At 37.3% G+C, this 18,691-nt stretch overlaps 1 long non-coding RNA gene across 1 annotated transcript in view; it reads right to left on the bottom strand.

The window, feature by feature from the left end:
* Positions 1 to 4,366: 4,366 nt before the first annotated feature.
* Positions 4,367 to 18,691, bottom strand: part of LOC307154584 — a 19,433-nt gene continuing 5,108 nt past the window's right edge. Inside the window, exons 2-5 of the long non-coding RNA XR_013820391.1 lie at positions 18,103 to 18,237; positions 17,538 to 17,679; positions 17,328 to 17,447; positions 4,367 to 5,015 (exon numbers count right to left, since the gene is read on the bottom strand). This is a non-coding gene — a long non-coding RNA (uncharacterized lncRNA). The remainder of the gene's footprint in view (positions 5,016 to 17,327; positions 17,448 to 17,537; positions 17,680 to 18,102; positions 18,238 to 18,691) is intronic.

Below are 18,691 nucleotides of genomic sequence, written 5' to 3'. Positions count from 1 at the left end.
CGAGCGTTGACAGCATTTAGCCCACTGCTGTATAGTCCACTGTGTTCGGAGTGTCTCCAAGGGTCTGGCATACACAGATCGCTCTAACTGTCCCAAAACAAGAAGTTTTAATGGACGCAAAAGAGATCAGGAGGTCAGAAGAGAGTAACATGAATAACAATCTCAGCATTATTTGGGTTATGCAGCCTGGGAAGTAACTATATACGACTATTCAGATATTGCAATGATGTTATGATGTGCACTCAAGTGATTTTGATTATATGTATGTGATATATGTATATATAAACAGACTCACAGTCACCGGCCACTAGGTACACCTTGCTAGTACCGGATTGGACCCACTTTTGCCTTCAGAACTGCTTTAATTCTTCATGGCACAGATTCAACAAGGTGCTGGAAACATTCCTCTTTGATTTTGGTCCATATTGTCATGATATCATCACACAGTCGCTGCAGATTTGTCATCTGCACATCTATGATGCGAATCTCCTGTTCCACCACATCCCAAAGCTGCTCGATTGGATTGAGATCTGGTGACTCATTTGAGTATAGTGAACTCATTGTCATGTTTGAGATGATTTGAGTTTTGTGACAGTGTGTTATCCTGCTGGAAGTAGCCATCAGAAGATGATACACTGTGATCATAAAGAGATAGAAATGGTCAGCAACAATACTTAGGTAGGCGGTGGTGTTTAAACAATGCTCATGGCCCAAAGTGTGCCAAGAAAATCTCCTCCACACCATTACACCAGCAGAAGCCTGAATCGATGATACAAGGCAGGATGGATCCATGCTTTCATGTTGTTTACACCAAATTCTGACCCGACCATCTGAATGTCAGAAATCAAGACTCATCAGACCAGGCAACGTTTTTCCAATCTTCTAATGTCTGATTTTTGTGAGCCCGTGTGAATTGTAGCCTCAGTTTCCTGTTCTCATCTGACAGGAGAGTCAAAGGTGTGTGTGTTCTGCTGCTGAAGCTCTTCTGCTTCAAGGTTCAACATGTTCAGAGACGCTCTTCTGCAGAACTCGGGTGTAATGAGTGTGTTTGAGTTACTGTTGCCCTCAGCTCAATCCAGTCTGGTCATTCTCCTCTGACCTCTGGCATCAGCAAGGCATTTTCATCCACTGAACTGCAGCTCACTGGATATTTTCTCTGTAAACCCTAAAGATGGTTGTTTGTGAAAATCCTTCTGAAATTCTCAGACCAGCCCATCTGGCACAAACAACCATGGCACATTCAAAGTCACTTAAATCACCTTTCTTCCCCGTTCTGATGCTCAGTTTGAACTTCAGCAGATCGTCTTGACCATGTCTACATGCCTAAACGCATTGAGTAGCTGTCATGTTATTGGCTGATTAGTAAGCTTTTATTAGTCTTCGCCACAAATTATTGGTCAGGAAAATGCACAACTTAAAAAGCCATTGCTGTCTCAGAAAAAAATTAAAGACAGAATTAAGTTTTTGTCAGAATATGTGAAGCTGTGTGTGGAGTGATGAATCACAATGAAACATGAGTTGCATAGTGAAGCTTCAGAGTGGTGTCTTCAGAAATCTGATGAGAAATATAATAATAAATGCATGAGGAAGAGACTGTTGTGTGAGGAGCCTTTTTATCTGCTGCTATTGGTGAGTTTCTTCACTGTGAAAAGTCATTTAATGCTTTAGAGTGCAGGAGAATAATGCAGAATGGCTTGCTTTTCACAAATAAAAAGTTGTTTTCTAAAGATGAGTGATCAGATGTTATTCTTCAACAAGACAATGTTCCTGCCCAAAGTGCAAAGACAACCAAGAAATGGCTTGAGAACAACATCAGGCTCATGTTTTGGCATCAGTCAGTGTCCAGATTTAAAGCCTATAGTTAATATTTGGTCTCGCATTAAACTCAAACAAACTGGGAGACATTTTCCAACTACTCATGAACTGTTTGAAGCCATTAACATTGAGTGGAACAACACTGACTCTTCTTCCTGTAAAAAGCTGTCTGCAAGAAAGATTATTCTGTGCTGAGTCACTTATTTGTGCAATTCTTGCTAATTTCCTGACCAGTGGTTTGTGATTATAATGGTTAAGATCATTAAAATATCACTAAATATTTTGCCATTTTGGCTTGGTCTTATATTGAATACTAATTTCTATGAAGTTTAGTCATAATCAACAGTACTAATCAACAGTATAATCAAGTTTTTTATGCTATGATTTTTATTGACACTTCAAACTCAGAACATCTGTTTAAAGAAAATTTTAGTAGTTTCTCTACTAATTATTCTCTACTAATGTTTCTCTCTGGGTCTTTTAACTTTCTCTCCAATGGGCTCACAATTTCATTTCATCTTTTGATTGTGACATCTGGTTGTCACTTTGAAAGTGTCAGATTTGTTTGTTAAACAAACCAGTGTCAAGTTATATTTTGAATGCTTGAGATGCCTTGTAAATGAAGTGCACAGATGACTCCAATAAAATACAACTTATTTTCAACAATCATTTAAAAGCAACTTTCATGTTCATCCTTTTGCTAACAGACAGTACATTTCTGCAAGGTTTACCAAGAGGCTGAATGTTATCACCTCTTATCTCAGAAGTTCAGATGCAAGAAAATCTTAATGCAAAACATCTGTTTTATATTCACTCATTTACAAGACAATTTTGTTCATGAGTTCTCTGGTGGTGATGCTTATGTAGGCTATCATTTTGATTCAATCAGGGATAGATTAAGGAATTTTTGGGATGTAAGCCTTTATTTTTTTCTTAGCATGACCTCATGTTTTTATCTTGTAGCATACTCAAGCGACTGTCACTCTGCCATCAAACCAATAATAGACCATTCGTGTATTAGTAAAAAATAATAATAATAAGAAAAGTATTAATTTAGGCTGTAGGCCTACTCACCATCTTGTCAATGATTCAGAGACGTCTAATGTCATAACACTGTCAGGTTTTTTCATAGTTGACGACGATACATGAATCTAATCGTGGTGCGAGCCGTGAAAATGATTTTAAAAAGCCCGTAAAAGGTCAAAAAGTTGCGAGATAAAAACATTGCTTTAATTGCAAACGTTTCTGTCACATTCTCAATGCCAAGTTCACTTATTTGAATCATTTCCCTTGGAGTTTTTTTTGGTCTAATATGCACCTCATATGGACAGTTTTAAAGGCGCGGTGAGTTTTGACTATTTTGCGAGTTAATCCGTTAAATTTGAATTAACCGTAAACGATTTAAAGTGGAGACCGGAGCATGCCTGGTTCAGATTACAAGATTTTTTTTTTTTTTTTTTTTTTTTGTCTGTTACGATAGTCACTGTGTCAGATTACACGATTTTGACTCCTAAAAATCTTGTCATGTCGTGGACAAGAAACATGTCAGACTACACGTTGCTTTACGACCAGTCATCGTGAGCCGTCTCACACACACATTCACTCGCACATATATGTACACACGCACGCACACACGCACTCACACACACACACACACTCACTCACTCACTCACTCACTCGCACACACACACTCTCACTCACTCTTGCTCACACTCTCACTCACTCTCGCGCACACACACACAATCACACACACTTCACTCACTCGCGCACACACACAGTTAGGCTACTCATTCACTCTTGACGGAACCGTCGTGGAGGACCGTTAAAAAATTAAACATGCTAGTCTTTTTATCGTGATGTCGTGAAGCATCGCAGACGCACGTAGATTGTCGCCATAGATTGTCGCCCACTATTACACACTATATGAGATGAAACGATCGAATCTTGCGTCCCGACGGCTGTTGTCATTACGAATCCCCACGACACCCTACGTCAAACGGATCGTGCCAAAATCGGGCTAAAATCGTGTAATCTGAACCAGGCATAGTCGCGCGATCATGCGCAGAAGGCTACAGAATTGGCAGGAGTGGCTCCCAAGACGCTGACTGGATATAAAACCTTCAGGTGACATGAGACGGGCAAACAACTTGCTCAGTACAGTCCCGTTCACATAGCAGAGGTAAGAGGTTCGTCAAAAATGAGGATGTGATATAGCCTACGCTAAAATATAGGCTAGTTTTCACTCTGGTTCATATAGGCTGTGTGACTGTGAACGTAAACAAGTAGGCCTATTAATCCCCCAAAACAGGACCAACAACCTTATTCTGTTGCTGTGTGAACATGGCTACATTTGATTTTAGACCTATAAATATTTAGCCTACATTTATATAAATTAGGCTACTTATATTGAAGTTTGTTCCTCACACAAAGTTATTGTATGGCTTGACAGACAGGGTCATTCATGTTGTAAGATAAAGAGCTGAATGAAATGTGTCTTTTTGAGTTCCAAAAGAAAAAAAGAAGAAAAAAAACTGAACAGCTATGGGTTGAAATGTCATGATGACAGTGAGTAAATAATGACAGAAATTTTATTTTTGGCTGAACTCTCCCCACATAAGATAATGATCTTTTGTCACGTGTGCCATCAACATCTGTAGACATCAGGAAAAAAATAACAAAACGTAGCCTTACCTCTTCCATGGTGAACTAATTTATTTGCATTAAATCTGAAGCAGCGGTTCTCTTCTAATATGCCTTTCCTTCTCTCAGTTCATCTATCTATGCCACGCTCACGGGCCGACAGCAAGAAAGAGAGAGAGATATGAATGTCTCTCTCTAATTGATAAAGCCATAATAGGAGCCATTTCTCCACCATCTGCTAATTAGAACCATGAAGGGGAAGAGATTGGATGTCTGGAGAAGGGGTCTGCCGTCTGAGGGGGTCTTTGATCTTCTGACTTGTCTGCCATGCTGTTTTCCTTCAAGCTTTCCTGCGCGGCTTGAGCAGACCGCGGCCTCCACTCTTGGGGATAGGAACACTAATGGATCGCTTGAAGAGACCTTTTGCTTTAGGACTGGGGCTAAGCAGTATCAGCTGGTCTGAGGCAAGTGGCTGCACAGTTCATGAAGTGCTTTGTCAGATAACCCCGTCGGGAATAACAGTTGGCCTTCTCCAGGACCAGGCATGCCAGGGTAGATGTCTACAAAAAAAAAAAAAAAGACCATCAAGACCTTTTGAGGTCTGAAATTCCAGAACACACCATGGAATTCCAGAAGTCAGGGAGAATGTATCCAAAAATTACAATTTGAAGCAAATCAAATGACTGAAATGCTAGTTAATTGGCGTTACCGGGTCTCTTCGCATTACATTCTCATGATTAAGTGTGATTGTTGATGACGTGTGACCGAAGCACCGTTCCGTCGGATCATTCTGATGAGGATAATCAAAGAATAACAGCCCAGCTGTTTTTAATAGAAAGCCTAATCCTCTCGTCCTCAACGATCTAATGCAATCATGTTGCGTCGAATGAGCCTAATAATAAAAATTGATTTGAAAGTTGTTTAGACACAAGTCATGTAAATTATGAAGCATTTGACATTTCGAGAAGGAAATACAATGAGCCATTTGTCTTCAAAGAAGAAACGGTGGAGGTCATCAGCGCACTCTTTTGACTGAGTTGTAAATATATCCAATAGCATGTGTTTCAAATTGCCCATTGGTTATGGATTGCTTTACGAGCTGCTTGTTAGTGGCCCAATGGCTTTAGCCTCTGTTGATTTACCCCCAGGGAACCAGGGGTCAATTAGTCGGACACACAGAGGATCCTGTTCTTCAGAAGCTTGCTTTTACACTCTGATCTGAGAGCAGTTTTGATGGAGGACAGCAGGGTTTGTGCTGGAGACATTGGTTCCAGAGCAGCTCTTAGAGTTGGCATTGCTGATAAGAGTCCATTAACTTTCTTGAATTTTGCTGCTGTTTTAAGTGAGAGTGAGTTTGTCATGACATTCTTTATGGAAGCTCCGTTCATCGCTGAAACAGTTCTACATTATAGAAGAGAGACTGTGGTTATAGTTGTCTATGGACTATGTTATCAAACTCAATAATTGTAGGGTAAAAAGTCCAGTAGTTATTTGGAAAAATCTCACATGAGTAAATGATGACTGAATTTTTATTTTTGAGCAAACTATTTTCCCTTTCTGCTTGCTGGAGAACCCTGTTTCTGCCTCTGCAGAAAATAAATACATACATAATGAAAAAAGAGAATTGTGAAATATAGTCACAAATTCACAATAGGGAGATATAAAGTTTAGAAAAAAGGTAATTGTGAGATAAAGTTAAAAAATAAAGTCACTTTGTGATAAAATCCCAGTTATGAAAAAACTAAGGGGCCATTCACACAACACCGTTTTCAACTAAAAACGGAAAAATGTTTATGCGTTTTGGCAGTTCATTTACATGACAACGGCATTTTGGGGGTCTGAAAATGCAAACACTTGAAAACGTGTTTCAAAGTGCAAGTTTTTCAAAACGATAATGTTATTGCCTTTGTGTAAACTACAAAAACACGAATTTGTGAAATCTGTGACGTCATGTGTATCGTGTGTTCAGTCTATAGGCGCTTAGTGTTTCTTTACAAAGTGACATCGCCAACTACTGGCCTGGCATGAATAATACAGCGTTATTAGTCGTTTACACAGATCGGAGTGAATGTGGATTGTTTTGTCTATGTTGTCGTCTGTACGCAAAAAAAACGCGAAGGAAAAACGTTTCAGTTTTTTTGTACATCGTACAAAAGTCACACTGTGAGATATAAAGTTTAAAGTGATTAAAATATAAGGTAAGAGTTTAAAATAAGAACAGTGACAAAATAAATCATATTGTGAGATATAAAGTCACAATTAAAATAGCAAGTGCAGTTATGAGAAATAGTCACAATTGTAATTACCCTTTTTTGTTTAACTCTGGGACAGAAACGGCACCCATAACAAGCTGATTTAAAACGTTTTGTACTTTTTTGAAGTTCAAGCACTCACAAGTTCCCTCTGCAGACCCAGCTAGAGCCTCATCTTGCTTTGATTTGGCTCACAAAAAGTGTGTTTATCTGGCTGTGCATTGTGTTATTTATGCCTTTACAACCCCATCAGTGCTCATTGCACTCACATCTGGCAGTTCATTTTACTTTAACACCTCTGTTTACACGTCATTGCTGTCTAGCTGTAATGGGGGACATTAAAAACTTGTGATGAATGGGAAAAAAATATTTACCCTACTGTCTAAGCTGCCTCCATACTTGTCTGAATGGGGATTCAAATATCAAGTATGGATTTGTGGTCTTGTTGGTTTTTTTTAATGCTATTATTATTTTCTGCTCTTGTAATCGCATGCTCTGTCTACAGCAAACCAGGAAATGAATGCTTTAATATGATAGAATTCATTTAACTCTATTAAATTACAGTTGTACTAGCATATATAATCACATTAGAAACATAACCTATAGCTCAAATCGTTTCTTTGTTGTTGAATCAATGTTTGATTTCCGCAGAGATACTGCAATAAGAGTTTTTGCCACAAATACCATTGGCAGAAATTATTGTGTTAAATTACTGTGGCAATCTACAGAGAAATTCCACAACAGCATGTTTAAACTGAAAATAATTGATGTTTTTCTGCTTGCCAACCACACTGAAAACGTAATTTCCTATATTGATTAGGAATATCTGGCAGAACATTTAAGATTTGCTTATTTATACATGCAATGAAGAATAAATGATATTTCAAAACGAACAACAATAGTAGAACTGACTGCATATGCAGTATTATATAACTATATCCGAGCCATATCCCTGTGTTTGAGACAAATTTTGAGAGAATGAAAGAAGGATGAGCTCCGTATAACCTCAAACAACATGATTATGGGCCTTCAGAAGCCACAGACAATAGAATAGACCAAACATCCCAACCCCTATTGTTCTGTGTGTTTATATTGTTTTCAGGCCCAAGAGAAGCAATTACTTCTACTAAAGAAAAACTGTGTTCTGTGGAGAAACAGGGAATGAGAGAAAGTATTTTAAACGTCTCAAGAAATCCCCCACTGGAGAGAATAAAATCTAGTTTTTATTCAAAAAATGGGTTTTTCAAGTAGTTTACATGTAGATAAACGGAAATAAAATATCACTTTCTTTCATGGAACGGGTCATGTTTAAACTTGGTGCATTATTATAATGGCATCATTGATGTAAAATCTGTATAGCGCGGAATAAGCGCAAATGATATTTTCATAGCCTTGACGCATTTAATTTCTTTTAATCCTTTGCGCAAATATTCAGCTTAACATCTCTTTTGTTTTCCAGGGAAAAAGAAAGTCATACATGTTTGGAACTACATGAGGATAACCACATGATAACAGAAATGTTTTTTTTTTTTTATGTGAATTATCCCTTTAAGACCTTTGATGTCCTCTGACATCAAGAATTGAATTTACTTCCCTCATTATTGCAAAGCTTTTTTGGGGTCTTATTTCAGTCATAAATCATTATCAGGCTTTCCCAAAAATCATCATGCCCCCTTCATTGTTCTTCTCCCAGGGATTCTTTCAGTTTTCTTCTGGGTAAATCCCATGGACTTAAAAGCTTCTTCAGTGAATTACAAAGACATACCACCAAAAAAAGCACTGAAAGGGTCAAAGGAGGAGGCATGTTCCTGGATTTTGCCCTACTCCATCCAGGATTTTGAGGGATGAAGACTGATTGGTTAACTTAAGTCTAATGCACACAGTCAGGAAAAAGAAGAAAGATTGGCTTTATAAACCCCATGAAAACAGAACCAGACACGACTGTGAGTTTGTGTGTGCTGAAATGCTCCGTATTTCCTGTTGTACCATCATGTTAGTCTGTTTGTCATCTGTGAAACGTCTGTAATAAGAATCAGCATGATGAAGAAGAGCAATGGATGCACATCTAAATTACTTTTATTACAACATCCTTGAGAGCTGTACCATAATCAGACTTAAAACATTGTTTGTTTACTATATAGTACTTGTAGTATCTGTGAACTGAATGTCAGATCAATTGCATACAAACTAAATAAGTTTGTTGACATAGATATACGCGCACACACACACACACACTCACAAATTGCAGTCTTGATCTTGTGGTCTTAGGTTGTTCTGTGTTGAATAATGTTTTCAAGCTTCAAAACGATACAAAAGGACTATGAAAGTATCATATTCCACATCTTCTGAAGTCACACAGCAGCTTTGTGTGAGAAATGTATTCATTGAGCAGATGCTTTTCTCCAAAGCAACTTACAAATGAGGATCATCATATTGTTAGCATTTCTCATAAAATGTACACGATTATTCACTTTTGAATGTTCCTGTTAACCACTGCAAATGAATCACTGGGTCAGTGAGTCGTTTGAAAATCAGAACTGAATGAACTGATTCATTAAAAAGATCCGATTGAAAAGAATCAGTTTACGAGGTTTACATCTGTTCTTTTGAGATTATCAATCATGAGGTTAAACATTTTATGGAGGATGCTCTTCAAAAATTCACTTTTTTTCCCAACAGATCAGTTTGGATATATTTTTCTTGATTTCTGTTCACGTGGACTTACAAGGTCTGATGCACATTTAAACACACTGAATGCACAAATTACTCCTATCAAATGGCTTGTTTAGCAGCACACCTTACACATAAAAATAGTCCTCCTCAGCACTGCAACAGTTTCATTAGGGTCGCTAGGTTCTTTAATTTACAATAATTGGGGCTCTGAGGGTATTTTGAGTTTATATTTGTAGGGATAATAGCAACGAGTCAACTGCTCGAGGGGAGTCTGTTGTTTTATTGAACGAGGACTAGTTTCCAAATCCCAGTCCTAATCATCAAAACTCAAACAGCAACAGTGGTGAGCTTTAAACAGCAACTTCTTCAACAAGTTTATCCAGTTCCATTTAATTGTGCAATTACTTTTCAGTACAATCATTTGGCTCATATCAGGAGTATTTGTTTCCAAGTTCTGCGGTTGCTCTTGTTAATGTTTGCGACTGAGAATCCGGTTCCAAATCAGCGTGGAAGAGCAACTTCTCCTGGAGCTAATTACGCAGGGGGAGGAGGCCGTTTTCTCATTTATTTGACCCAACATCATGATGCAATTTGGTTTTATCACCGACGGAATACTTATAGAGCGGCTGTGCGATTTCCTGTAACAAACACGTCTGTTGTGCCATTAGAGTGAGTGATTTCACACAGCAGGTTGCCAGTCGTGCACAAGTTCCCTCATCACTTGGGAAAAAAACGACCGCTAATGGAAATGTTGAGCTAAAAATGCTCAGTCATTCAGCCTTGTTGTGGGTTTATTGCTTTTCCATCTTGTACTTAAGTTTCTAATAGGAAGGATGACACGTAACGCAGATGATTTGTAGAAAGTAAAAGAAACCTGTGTTTGCATAACCCAGGCGTATATACATGAAGCAGCCTGAACTGATGACTGATAACAGGCTGTTTACGTTCATAGACATTCGCATGGACAGATCATGGTTGCTCGAGTCAAAGCGGAGCCACCACATCATATCCAAAAGGAGCCAAATTACACTATATTGGCATTTATGGTCCTATGAAGAACCTTTAAGGGGGTGTTTGCGCGTATTGGTGTTTTGGCCATTAATTTACGCGACAACAGCGTTTTGGGGGCCTGAAAACGCAAACTTTTTAAAAAACGATACCGCTATCGCCTCAGTGTAAACTACAAAACATGAATTGGTGAAATCGGTGTTGTCATGCGCATTTGCATTACGTGTTCAGACTATAGGCGCGTAGTGTTTCTTTACACAATGACATCGCCATCTACTGGCCTGGAAGCAGAATACAGCGTTTTTAGTCGTTTTCACGGATCCGTGTGAACGGAGATCGTTTTGACAACATTGTCGTCTGTACTCAAATAACACAAAGGAAAAACGTTTCCATTTTTAGCACATTGTTGTCATGTAAACGTACCCTAACGGTTCTTAATTGACATCGATGGTTCCAAGAAGAACCATTAACATCCATGGAACCTTTCCATTCCACAAAAGTTCTTTATAGTGGAAAAAGGTTGTCTGGATTATTAAAATGTTCTTCACACTATAAGAAGAAAATGGTTGTTTTAAGAACTATGCACTGAAAGGTTCTTTGGGGAATCAAATATGGTTCTTTGATGTATCGCTATGAAACCGACTTTTGGAACGTTCTTTTTTAAGAGTGTGGAATCTTTTGATTGCACAAAAGGTGGAGAAAGCTTCATCAGATTATTAAAATGTTCTTTTAATGAACTGTTCACTGAAAATTCTTTGGAGAACCAAAAATTATTATTCTTTATTTTTAAGAGTGCGGAATCTTTCGATTGCTGAAAATGTTCTTTATAGTGGAATAAGGTTCATTAGAAATGAAAGTTTTTCACACTAGGAAAACCATGGGTCTTTTAAGAACTGTTCACTGAGAGGTTCTTTGGGGAACCAAAAATGGCTCTCTTGTGGCATCGTTGCGAAATCCCCCATTTGGAACCTTTATTTTTAAGAGTGTAGTTTATTATGAAACCCAGATTCACTCTTGTAACGTTCAAGTAAGTCCACCGAGTTCTTCGGGCTTCATTACTAGGCACGCAAGCATAGAAGTCTACCTCTGTGGAGAAGCATATTATTGTAAAATCCCAAGAGCCCAGAGACATCCATTAAGTAAATTCAAAGCTAACCCACCACGACTCCAGCCAGCTTGACCCTCTTTGGATCCTCCGAGTTAAATAATACAAGCTATTTCAACACAGGAGATCAAGAAGATATGTGCCCAGCGAGAAGCCGAGTTTCACGTAAAGTACCCTGTGCTGGAGTGATATTAGATAAATGAGATCAAAATTACATTACTGAGCTCTTTATGGAGCTGTGAAAAAAACATCGCCCACAGGTATGTTGCTTGGCCTCGTAATTCGCTCCAGAATCGTTACCATCTGGACTGACATTGGGGAATGCTTCTCTCTTAAAAACCTCAAAGCAAATGATACAAGGAAAATGCCATGTTCATAACCTGGTTTAGTGTTGCTGGACGCTTACGCACACACACACAAGCGCTCAACAGGCTCTCAGGAATAGCGTGGCTGAGATAATGCCGCTTTCTGGCATCTGGGTCTTAGGGATCTTTGTGGAGCCAGGACTCTTTTCTGCATTAGATGTTGCTACTCATAATTAGAGCTTGTAATTACAGTGAATCCTCTTGAAATCTTCAAGATACCCACAGACCCAAAGTATGGCTAAAAAGTGAAAAAGGTTATTAATAAAAGAGTTAATGAATGAATCCTAAAATGAATCAATCAATCAGCAAAACAGCTAAAAATGCAAAAAATAAATAATTAAATAATATCATTTTATATATATCTCCCGTAATGCATTGCAATGAGCACCAAGATTTTGACCAAAGTGAGAGAAACATTGTTTATAATTGTATTTCATTTAATAAAGAAAATTACAGATAAAAAAACACAATATATATATATATATATTTATGTATATATATATGTATATGAAGAGTTCAGATGCAAAAGCCTTTAAGTGCCGTTTGAAATTTTCTTCTAGAATGATCATTTTGATCAAGCTCGTATATTTAAGTTCAGTAATTTCACTTAAATGACAATTAATAGGTTATTTTCATTGCCATTTAAGTGAAATTGCTGAACTTAAATATTATGAGCTTGATCAAAATTATCATTCTAGAAGAAAATTTCAGATGGCACTTAGAGGCTTTTGCATCTGAACTCTTCATATATATATATATATATATATATATATATATATATATATATATATATATATATATATATATATATATATATATATACATTGTCTTAACTGATACCACCAAAAATTATGTTTTAATTATTATTTGATGAATCTTTTCGATTATAAATTTGAAATACATACATGAGCTGGCGGATTAAACTTATTATTAATTGTTATTTAATTATCACTTTTTACAATACAAATTGTTCGATGTAGATTTATAGAAAATTCTATAAAAAAAAGATTAAAATAGTGCCTTATAACCGCCTATAGTGAAACATTTTCAAAATTTAGATTAAAAATTAACATTTAATATCATTTAAAAAATGTATTAATAATTAAATGAATGGTAACTATTGGCAAATAGTTCTTGATAGCAGTTGTTGTTGTGGTCACATCTCAAGAATAATGGCTGAATTACGCACATTCCTGAACACGGGGTTTTCACTAAAGAGCATCGCTGAGGAGCACACATGAGGAGCCATTGAGGGACCAGTGAGAGCACCTGAGGGTTCGGCAGGAGCCGCCCGCCGTCCCGTCGCCCCCGCACCCCGCCACCGTACGAGAAAAAGCTGTTGTTAATAAAACTTTAAAAGAAGAGGATGAAAAGGAGGAGAAATTGAGCAGCCCGGGCTGTATTATTTCTTCTCAGTGAGGGAGCTGCCCTCTCGCTGGGCAGGCCGGCAGTGTCAACCCTTCGGGGAGGGAGGCGTGAGGAAGGGACAGGGATGGGATGGGTATTTGACCATGGACGCCCCCGGGGCAAAGCAAATCATTTGCTTCTCAGAGGCTTCAAAGAGAGGCAATTACACTTAAGTAACCGTATGAATAGATTGTCTTGCCGGGGAGCATTCTGGGAGGAAAAACAGAATTGCTTTGAGGGAGATATACCACACCTCATCCAAACATCTTCCACCAAACCAACCCAGCAACTGGCTGTAATTTCCCAGCCAATGGAATAATGATCTATTAAGCTATTTGCATTATCATTTCTGAAGATTCTATTCTTGAATGTTATGCCTAATTAAGCCAGGCACATTTAAATATTTACTGGCTTCAGAGGGGTTCTAGACTTCATTTTAAAGAACGCTTTATGCCAGAAAGGAGAAATGGCTCAAATGATTGCATAGTATTTCCAAGTTTAACTGGTTATTTAAATTTTTCTAGTGATAAATTATATTTACAAGCTGCTTCATTCAAAAAATTGAATTAAAATTTAAATCAATTAAAACAAAATTAATTTAAAAAAAAGTTGCTGCCTTAAATTTTTAAGTACAATCAACTTGGATGTTTAAGTCATTTTAACTTAAATTACATTAACCTTACTTTAAACAATGAGTTGAATCTTGTATAACTTAAAATTTTTTGAAAATTGCTTAACTTATTTTGATGAGTTAAAGCAATGTAAAAACACATGTTGTCATAACTTATTGATTATATAATTCTTTTCACATCGCAGTAAACACTGTCAAATGTTTGACTCTCAAGAGTTTAAAAAGCGTGTCCAAAAAGTAATTCAGTAATAAAACCACACATTCTGAAGGTGACGAAACTGCAGGCCCATATACAATTTTGATTTGTATTTATTTAGATATTTGATTTAAAAATATCATGCAAGGTCATGCAAATATATAGGTTTGGTGATCATTTGAGCTTTAATCATGTTTAAAAAAAAAAAAACGCATTTTCAGTTTCAACTGACTGTAGAAATTTGAGTTCTTTAAACTCAATTTTTTTAAGATGAGCAAAAGTAATCCGATTACTTGTAACAAGTCAAAGGAATTTTTTTTACTTTGATCCAACGACACATTTTTTCAGTGTACACCCGGCTATTGAGAGAGAACGGTACCCACAAAGTCAGCAACCGTTGAGTTTGAGAGAGAGAGAGATTATTAGAGAGTCCTTTGAGTCCAACCTCACCTGTGGAGAGAGGACTATAGGGCTCAGTGGGCAAATAGAGATCACAGCAGCTGCCAGAGCTGTTAGCCAAAGCGCCCTACGGAGAAGAAGAAAAGAGGATGCGAGGCCTTTCAGTTCACCGCCACTTAGTAACAGCAGCCTTGTGGAAAAGCTTGCGGAATGGGAAAGACAAATCCCCGTGCAGCTAAATATTAGAGGTCTCTTTCTTACTGCGTTATATATGGGTCTAATAGCAAACGTCAAACGGGACAAAACGCTAAAATATAGCCGTAGAGAGACGTGCAGACGGACGTGTGGACAGACAGGACACACACATGAATGTCTCAGCAGGGTGAGATCTATTAGAATGCAGATATCAGCATAAAGGGTCATACATGGCAGATGCTGAGTGGAAAAACTTTAGAAATGCTTGCGGACAAAGGAAATTTGTAGTGTGAGAACAGTCTGACAAACCACTTCGGCATAATGAGCTAATTATGTTTGTTTGGAATCTGAAGGTGAATGGTAGGTTTGTTATGAATAATAATTACCTAATAAAATAGAAAAAAAGTTACGTTATAACAACATAAGAACATGGCAGAACAAGTCATTGTGTGTCATTGGATGTACTCGTTGGCTCTGGTTCAAAACTTTTTTCTTTTCCTTTTTTTTTAAGAAATTAAAAACTCAGCAAAGACATTAAATTGATCAAAAATCAAGACATTTATAATGTTACAAAAGATTTTTGATTCAAATAAATGCTGTTCTTTTGAGCATTCTATTCATCAAAGAATTCAGAAAAATATATATTAAGCAGCACAACTGTTTTCAACATTGATAATAATAATCAGAAATGTTTCTTGAGCAGCAAATCAGCATATTAGAATGATTTCTGAAGGATCATGTGACACTGAAGACTGGAGTAATGATGCTGAAAATTCAGCTTTAACATCACAGGGGACTAAAATATATTCACATAGAAAACATAGAAAAAAATCACAATATTACTGTTTTTACTGCCTTAAAATGTAGCAAAATGTATCTTTTGTGTCATGTGTGCCTATGATGTAGGGCTGTGAAACGATTAATCGCGATTAATCGCATCCAAAATAAAAGTTTGTGTTGTTTACATAATACATGCATGTATATATTTAAGAAAAGTGTGTAATTTATAGTTGTATATAATATAAATTATATATAAATATATATACAGTATGCAAATATTTCTTAAATATGTACATGCATGTGTGTGTATTTATAATTACCAAATAATTAATACTCAGTACACACATATAATATGTAAACGCAAACTTTTATTGTGGATGCTTCACTGCCCTATGATATCTATAGCTAGTATTGGAACACAGCCTTTATCCTGTAAGTGAGCGCTCTTGTTTAATAAGAAAATATCATCCTCTTTTTGTTTTTCTCCTCACACAGTAGCACAACTTGAGCCACTGTGCCGCTTCTTGCTGATGTGAAAGCAGTCATAATCTCTTAATCAATTCCTCATAGCCACTGCTAATTACCCAACTCTTGATAACAGGCCTCAGAAGAGCCTTTGAAATGCAACAAGTCAATTACCTGTAAGGTGGATTAATGTAAGCTTACTGGGCCTGTGATCTTCCTCTCGACCCTCCCCTCCCTCTCCGCCTCATTCTCCTCACACAGCAAGACTCACATCCCTTTAAGGCATTACCCACGCATCTCATTTACATCGCCCTGCAGACAATTATCACACTCAGAAAAGTGCAATTGTGTTTTCTACCTCATTAAGCAATAGAACAACAAAGCCCCTAGTTCCCTCTCCCCTTCGCTCGGCTTTTCCTTCCCCTTTTCCCGCACACCTTCTGTCCAAGAGAGGTGGAATGGAAAAGTGGAACGGGGAAACCAAGCGTCTTTTGAAGCTCTAAAGGTCTTTTTGAAAATAAGTGCATATACTATTACTTACTCGATCGCGTGAACGTTTTTTGTCGGTAAGATTTGAAATAAGTCTCTTCTTCTTACCAAGGCTGCATTTATTTGATTCAAATTACAGTAAAAACTGTAATATTGTGGAATATTATTACTATTTAAGATAACTGTTTTCTATTTCTGTATATTTTAACATGTAATTTATTCCTGTGATGTTAAAGCTGATTTTTCAGCATCATTACTCCAGTCTTCAGTGTCACATGATCCTTCAGAAATCATTCTGATATGATGATTTGCTGCTCAAGAAACATTTATTATTATTATTATTATCAATGTTGAAAACAGTTGTGCTGCAGATTGATTCACCAGAATTTTTTTATGTATGTATATATGATCTATGTATTCATGTATTAATTTACTCCCAAAGAGATTTTTAATTATTAAATTAAAATAAATAAAATATATATAATGTTTTTTATTTTGTATTTACAATTTTTTCTATTATTTTTTTTATTTGAGTTTTTTTAAATATAGGCCTACTAAATATTAAATGTATACTTTATTTAAAAGTATTATATTAGTTTTAATTATTTGTATTTTTTTAAATGATAAAATAAAAACTTTATCTAAAATATATTTCATTGCGTTTTAATGATTCTGTTGACTTATCTTTACATATCGTTTGTTATTGAGAAAACCCGAATATAAACGTTGTTTAAAAATGAGACTGGAACCCTCGCTCAAGCTAAATCCCAGAGAAACTTTGTCGTCTTTGTCCGAATCCTAAGAAAACCGTTTCCCTGGGCCTTTGGTTTCAGTAAGTAATGAAATAAGCTTGGCTCTGGAAGGAGGCTGATCTTTTACACTCCTCCAGAAGCGACTTGTGTCTCACCTGATCCAGAAATCAAACTGCGGACTGAACAGAAACGGCAGAACTGGTCTGGGATCAGCGTGGCCACTGTGAAACAGACATCTGCCCAGAGACAGCGGCTCCGACCTCCTGCCTCGTGTCCTGTGAACATTGTTAAAAGCTCAGCGCTCCCTCTCTATTCTCATTGAGAGAGACCAAAGAGTGTTTATTCAAAGAGTCATTTCAACCCACCGGCCCCCTGGTGCCTGGCTTTTTCATGGTAAAACTTTCAAATTGTAATCTCAGGAGAACCAAGCACACATATTTGTTCATGCCTGATCTCCCACATAATCGAATGACACCAGATGGCAAGCCGAAGGACGTGCCAGTGGACCTATAAAAGAGGGAAATAAAATGCCATCATGAGAATCCCCAAGTAATTTTATGAGCCTCTAAAAATACTTAACCCTCAGAAGGTTTCAGATTTTCAGGCCCAAAGCAATTCATCCGACCTCTACCGAAACTTTTAAATCAGTAACAAAGCTTTTCTTTGTTTGTGTAAAACATTTAAAAAACGGAACGCCTCTTCTCACATTGCACCAAAGGGGTTATTGTCCGAAAAAACTCAAATTACCTTTTCTATGACTCCTTCAGATCCCCAAATACTCACTGAAATGAAAATGCAAATCACGTTATTTCACTGGAAAGACGACCAAACAAAACCGAAGGAGCAGAGATCATAGAGTGATTTAGGTCAATTTTTATACATAACTGCATGTGCCACAAATAAGCATGGTTTCATATCGCAATATCTTACTCAAGTCCAGAGCCGAAGGAAAAATCCCCACTCCGAGTCCTTCCAAGTGCTGGAATTCATACGCTAGCTGGCGGTTGAGAGCGTAATTCAGGCAGCTTCATGAGAAATAACAGTGCGTCTTTGGCCACTAACTACCTATGAAAGTGTGGAGACATTCCTGGTTAGTATGAGTGACCATGGAGTCGCCACAGAGGCATGTACGTAGACACACACACACACACACACACAGTTCCATTTATGATTGATTGGTGTAAATATAGAATATAGCACTGACAAACAGACACATATAGGCTCTGTTCCAAACCCCATTGAGCTGCCTTGCTGGCCACTGCCTACATAGACGGCATACTAGCCTCATAAGTGATTGATCTGGAATGCTCTACTTAGGCAACGTTATACAAAGTGGATGAAGACAGGATTACAATTTGAAATGCCGCTAAGCTAACACACTCCATACACAAATATTGAGAATATATATTGCCTTCGGTGTGAAGGAAATTTATTTTAATTATTAAAATATTTAAAAAAAGACCTGTAGCATACCTGTGATGACTTAAAATACTCCCTCTGCTTACAATTTTTATTGAAC

Source organism: Squalius cephalus (assembly GCF_949319135.1).
Source record: "Squalius cephalus genome assembly, chromosome: 2".
NCBI classification, from domain to species: Eukaryota; Metazoa; Chordata; class Actinopteri; order Cypriniformes; family Leuciscidae; genus Squalius; species Squalius cephalus.
Note: the sequence above shows the minus strand (reverse complement) of the source record. Positions and strands in the feature narration are given on the sequence as shown.